Raw genomic sequence first — 6555 nt, 5'->3', positions numbered from 1 at the left:
TTTGTCGACACTGAAATAGTCCCAGTATATCGACAAGCACCCGTTCTTCGGAGCTACTCTTGAAAAGGAGTTGTTCTAATTCATCGTTCAGTTCCTCAACTCACGAGTCGCAATATTTGATTCCGAATTCCGACTGACATCTTCAAGCTGGCCATTTATTGACTAAAAACTTTTATATTGTAAATATTTATCTTTTTTATTTATTTCCTTGTTTACTAGAAAATAGATGACTCGAGTGTTGCAAACAATAGTTTTTAAGGAATAATGTGAAATAAGTTAATTTTTATAGGATAAAAAACGTAATCAACATGATTACTTAATAACATTAAGTAGTCCTACCAGACACTAACTTAGGTAAGTCACTAACAAGAACCTAAGATACAGCTTATTCGTAGGCTAATACTGGACCATCAAGCAATATTGTAGCAAATGTTTGAATAGGCATTATCCCTAGGCTATTAGGATTGTCTCTTTTTCACACTGACCCAGTGTCAACTTTAAGAATTTGTTTAGGCTATGTAAAAATATTTGGCTGCACTTTAGTTTATGTCCTACATTCATTCAAATGAAAGATATTAATACAAGACTATTTAATATTTTGAATATTTCATTCCGTTAGTTAGGTTAAGTTTTACCCTAACATTACCCAAAATTGATATAGGCCTAAGTTTATTGAATGAAATAATCAATATGACTGGGACGGGTGGCGTCGTCCTGTAATCCAGCTAGTAGGAGGTCACGAATTGTGGATATTTATAGGCATGCACTGTGGATGCGATACTCCCTGGTGTGGATTAACGTCCGCACGAGTGAGTACTACGACTATCCGCAGTACTATCCTGATAATTAGACCAATTCGTATATACCAAGGCAATAATGTGGTTCGGATTCCACAATAAACCGTAGGTCCCTTAGTTGCCATTAGCTGTATGGGCTATTAATTAACAGCTGTGTCTAAGGAATGTCGGCCTTATTCACTAACAAGACTACAAGATCGCGCCACTCATCCTGATCCTACACTCATTTCCATTCATACTTGGCTTAAAATACGGTACCTACTTTGTATGGTCGCCAAGTAATAAGTAAGAAAGTATTAAAGAAATATATTCATTGGAATGAGTGTAGGACGTAAAATTATGTGCTGTCAAATATTCTAGAGCTGTTTGTATTTGGTGTAAGACTAGACTTGGATTATATAATTCATTGCTGATGACATCAATGTTAATTTTATAGATGATCCTGGAGCAAAGGCTGTAATTTGACCTGAACCCAAATTGGTCTCTATTTTAAATATTGTCTTGAACCAATAAGTTAAGAGGACTAACCTTTCTGGACGACATTGCCATCGACATCACTGCAGATGAGAGAGAAAGAGAGACCAGAGTTGTGGACCCTGGAGGCAATTTCCATTTTGCCGTGATAATGTTACTTGGTCTAACCATAACTTAAGTGAGGTGAGTCAACATTCTTTCCCCTTTGTGATACATTCTAGGCTATGTTTGTTAACTAAGTTATTCAATGTTCAAATCGGTACTTTGGTAAGTATTATCCAGAGGCTACAGATAGGCTATACAGCGCTTTGCGGCGGTTATGTTAGGTTGGGTTATCATAAATGGAAAGAACATTTTTATGTCCTAGGCCTACTGTCCATATTTGGGTGGGTTCCATATTATCGACAACCATAGAAACTGATCCAAACTGAATCATTTGCATTTAGTGTTGAACAGAGTTTGAACAACTAATTATTTATATGTTTTATGGTAACTTTAAGGAAAATATAATGTATAACACAAGTGCAAACTGCCTTTGCTGCACTCGAGAAACTTTCCACACTCGCCTACGGCTCGTGCGTAAACATTTCTCTTATGTGTAGCAAAGTGCCACTTCGCCCACTAGTTACCTACACAAATAAACTATTATTAATAGTTTTTGGTGGAACATAAGGATAATTATTAGGCTAATTATAATCTTTATGCAAATTTATAGTTTTTTTATAAAAATTTAAAACTAGGCCCCTACTTAAAATGTATTTGGATACATCTCGAAACATGTTGTTTGGAAATGTCTTAATTAGGCTAGAGCTTGCATTTTTGCAAATTGGGAAATAACAAATAATTAATGTTTAACACGTTCGCTACCGAGCGACGCACATATGCGTTGGTCCGGTCACTCCTACAGACCAAAAGGAATGATCATGACGTTGCTTACAGACCAAGTGATATAGGAATAACATTGCCAACAGACCAAAAGAGAAATATCGTTTAAATGGACGAATTGACTTCATATTAACCTTAAGTGAATTAGTAAGCAATAAATATTGTTTTTAATTATCGTTTGGAGCAACTTTTAAAACGCATATATGCGTCGGTCAGTGTATTTAATGAAATCTAGATAAAAAGATTACCTACATTTTCGTTTCAATAGACCAGGCGACACACGTTTAAGCGTCGTTGTAAATTTGGTTGTTTCAAGCTTTTACACAAACAAATAAAGAAACTCCACCACTCGCCAAAACTGCAAAGGTTATAACGTTTACATCTGTTCTGAGATGTCGCGGAATGCACGATGTAAACAACAATGTTGCCAACTGTTGTGTGACGTAACCAATCGTCATATCCACAGACCAAGCGACGCACATTTGCGGCAGATATCCCTCTAGACCGATACGATAAAATCAGGGCTTTAAAATAGACCGTTGCTAAGAAATACGCTGATTAATAACATCGAACACAGACGCAAGTGTGCGTCGTTAGTCTATTTCAATGTGATCAGCTGACGCAAATATGCGTCGGTGGTCTATGCGAACGTAAATTCCATATAATTGTGGTAGCGAACAAGTTAAACCAATTTATTTTGTCTAAACCAAATTATTGTTACAAATTCTAATATTTGTACTAACTTGACCCAGATTTGCTCAAACATTTTCCTATTAGCTGTACCTATTTGAATATCGCAAATATAGAAAGGAGTGTACACACTTGTATTATTTGTTGGACTAAAATTATTTGTATAACACTATTTTTTGCAATATTTCTGTACAGAACTGAAGCCTACCAGTAAGTAAAATGGGGGCGTTGTAATTAATATCCTCCGACATTGGAGAATACAGGGGAGAGGTGTCAGAGGAAGAGGAGATCGAGGATGGGGCGAAGTAAAGACTAAGATTGAAGAGAACTAACTAATGGTAAGTTTTGCCATTTACTTAAATTTAATACTTATAAATCCAGGGCCGTGTCCATTGCCCCCAAGCCTATGTCGCATAACCCTCCTGAATTACTAGTATTTAACCAGCATTTTAACTCGAGAGGTGCCCAAAAATTTGCTTTTGTTTTTTAGTAAATGTAGGCTATATTTTTTGACACCATAATTATAATTTTTCTGAATATGTCATAGTTTTTACATTTGGTAAGTACTGAAACAACAATCATTTTAAGACAAATGGAAAAGCCCCTGTCAACAGAAGCAGTTGAAACAAAAAATTCTCATACATCAATAAGGTATTTAGTACAAGCGTGGTTCAATAAGACCTTAGAAAAATATATAATAACACAATTTTTTGTGATAAATTCGATTTATTTTGTTATAATCTCCTTTTATTTAGCTCTATACACTTATCTTAAAGTTTCGCAAAACCTCCTTCAAATGCTGTCCAAATAAATAGCACCCTACAAACATGAAAAGCCTTCAAAAATACTCTTCTGTTTCAGTGATGACCTCATCATTTGACATAAAACGTTGCCCACCAGGCCAATTTGTTATCTTAAGAAATAAAAAAGGTCATTCAGGGCGTTTGACAAACAAAATTATTTGACGGGTTTCTTTGCCACCCTGTCAAGCGAGTGAGTGTTGGAGGGTGGTGGGAATGGTGTCGTCCCATTTGCGAACAGTCCCGTTTGCAAACAAATTTTTGGCTGTGGGGTGAGGTACCTGGGAAGGAGTCCCGTTTGCGAACAAGTTTCGTTCTACCCTCAGTCAGGTAGTCTCCCGCACGTTAATTGTTGTCTTTCTGCTTGTAGAATACAAAGCTAATATTCAAAGACATTTTAGAATATCTGCTTTTTAGGCCTACTTTTGAATATTGATTGTATAAATATTGGTTATTTCATCGGCAGTTAACAAGTACAATGAATCAATACGAGCAGGGACTATTCTTTTGATTAGATTCATTAACTGTCTGTAAGGAATATAAATAAAATGTGACATGTTTATTTATTCTTATATTTGATGGTTCATTGATTATTGATTTTATGAAATAAGTGAGATTGTATATCTGTTGTTGTATCTTACCCTAATTAATTATTAAAAATTTCGCTAATGTGAATAATTGTATTGAAAGATTTTGGTGTAAAAAATAGTGAAATTATAAAGTTCACATTTACTTGAATCATTTTAAAATTTTTGAACAATTAACATGTATTAAGAGTAGGGTACACACCTTAAAAATTGAAACTTTTTCTCAAGGAGATAATTAATTGTATATTTTTGCAATTTTGAGAGAAATATTGTTTACACCATTTGCCTTTTCACAAATTTTTAAATCCTAATTTCATATTACTACCCATAGATTAGTTATGATGTTTTCTAATCCAGAGGTAGCTACTACCTATCTATATTATAACTTTTGACACTTTCTGTAGATTTCACATTCTATTCAATGAATAACTTTTTATGAGCGTTTCATGGTCATGATATGTATATTTTCAACCAAGTTCCTCTTAACTTAACCTACCCTCAACATAAACATTGTTTGATGACGTTAAATTTCCTAATTCTAAGCTGATATACAAATATTTCAATTTAAAAACAACAATAAAATACCCCCACCGCAGCAAACCTGCAGACTAAGCGAATTTCCATTTGACTGATTTGATTTACACTGAAATGTCTACTTACAAATATAACATTTATTCCCGATTTAAATAGAATTAGTTTAACAAGTACTTAGGTTTGCTGCATCAGGGAGGGTAAAACTGTTTTTTTGTAAAACGTTAATAGTTAGTAAAAAATAAAAACATTTTCCAAATTTGATAAAAATATGTTCATAAACAAGCAAACTACAACAGTTTACTTATTCTCCATAAGAATAGGCTAACATGGGAATTTTAAATTTACAATTTTTTGGAATTTTCTCCGTAACCATTAGGCGCATAATAACGCTTCAATATACTAAATTATTTGTTTTTTTTAAGCTCTACAAAATGGTTTGGAAAGAAATTGCTAAATTTTATGTTTTTTGGGTAAAAAATGGGAAAAACCTATTTTTACCCCATAAAAACCCCCGTTCCCATGGTCCGATCATGCTGGATCGCGAACTCGTTCAAATAAACGTAGGTTTACACGTTTGTACCAAATTTCATCAAAATCGTTGTCGTTGTTATGGTTTGTTCGTTATGTAGAGGTAAAATATACATTGTGTCTTATGGAGAGTTCTATAGGGGATTTAAAAAAAATCGTTATATCAAGGAATTCGTTATATCGAGGTTCGTTATATCAAGGTTAGATTGTATTAATTTTTGTTCTGTTATATTCCAGGCCTGATGACAGGGTGGATGGCGATGGAGGTTGGGGGAGAGAAGGCTGAAGAAGTGAAGACAAATCAGTTTAGATTCATTATAATGATTAGTTTAATATTTATTTTGAATACCAGTATACTTTTATTTACATTTTTTTTCTCATTTAGATTATTTAATTAAGAAAATGTTATAAAGATGTTTTCTTAAATTTTTAATATCTGTTTGTACTTCTGTCTGGTAAAAAACAAAACTGTTTATTATGTTTGTTAAAATGATTACTTCCACTAATGGACCTTGTCTTGGGTGAAAAGAGATATCTTGATATTTAACTAGCAGGGTGCCTGTTCTATCTATGGGCGGGGATCGTATAAGTCAGTTGAAACCTTCTTATATTTCGATATTTGGTAAATTAATCATTTCCAACTTTATACAGTATAGATCGCTATTTCTGTATTGATGTACTGAAATGAATAAAATTATATGAAATTAAATGTTGTTTTTTTTATATATTCTGATGAAACACTATTGATAAGGCATAACAATATTCTAAAGTTTATAACAGCTGATGTTTGTGTTTTTATTAATGATTTATTGTATTGTGACTTTTGAGTGGTTGAAGGATTTGTGGTGATTTGGTTTTAAGGAGATTGATGTTCCTAATTTTTTAAAGTCTATCTATATCTATACTTATTTAATACGCAAGCAGGTCTTTTGTGACAATTACTCCTCCGAAACTACTGAACCGATTGTCATGATTTTGGTGTCATTGGAAAGAGCGTAGCGTGAAGTTGTGCAGGAAACTTTCTTTTTAGGGAAATAATGAGAGAGCGAGGCCCTGGAGCCCTTTAAAGTTTCTTATTTCTCCATAAGATTAACATGGGAAACAAAAATTGTTATGAAACTCCAGCTGTTTTCAGAAATCAAAAGTGAGAAGAAGAGCATAGGTTAATTGTAAACAGTCAATAAGTTTGCTAATAAAACAGTTTGCTACAAATATTTGCTGACTTGGTTGAAATGAAATATTTACAATTTGAATTTAGTA

At 33.5% G+C, this 6555-nt stretch overlaps 1 long non-coding RNA gene across 1 annotated transcript; it reads left to right on the top strand.

Annotated features, from left to right (window-relative positions):
• The first annotated feature begins 241 nt into the window (after positions 1 to 241).
• On the top strand, positions 242 to 5934 carry LOC128985701 (uncharacterized). Its single transcript, XR_008490064.1, has 4 exons — positions 242 to 354; positions 1234 to 1454; positions 3042 to 3184; positions 5533 to 5934. It is a non-coding gene; the product is annotated as an uncharacterized LOC128985701 (long non-coding RNA).
• The last annotated feature ends 621 nt before the right edge of the window (positions 5935 to 6555 follow it).

Source organism: Macrosteles quadrilineatus, unplaced genomic scaffold, assembly GCF_028750875.1.
Source record: "Macrosteles quadrilineatus isolate MER2022 unplaced genomic scaffold, UCM_ALF_1.0 Scaffold_1__1_contigs__length_201487025, whole genome shotgun sequence".
NCBI lineage: Eukaryota > Metazoa > Arthropoda > Insecta > Hemiptera > Cicadellidae > Macrosteles > Macrosteles quadrilineatus.
This window is presented reverse-complemented; position numbering and strand designations above follow the sequence as displayed.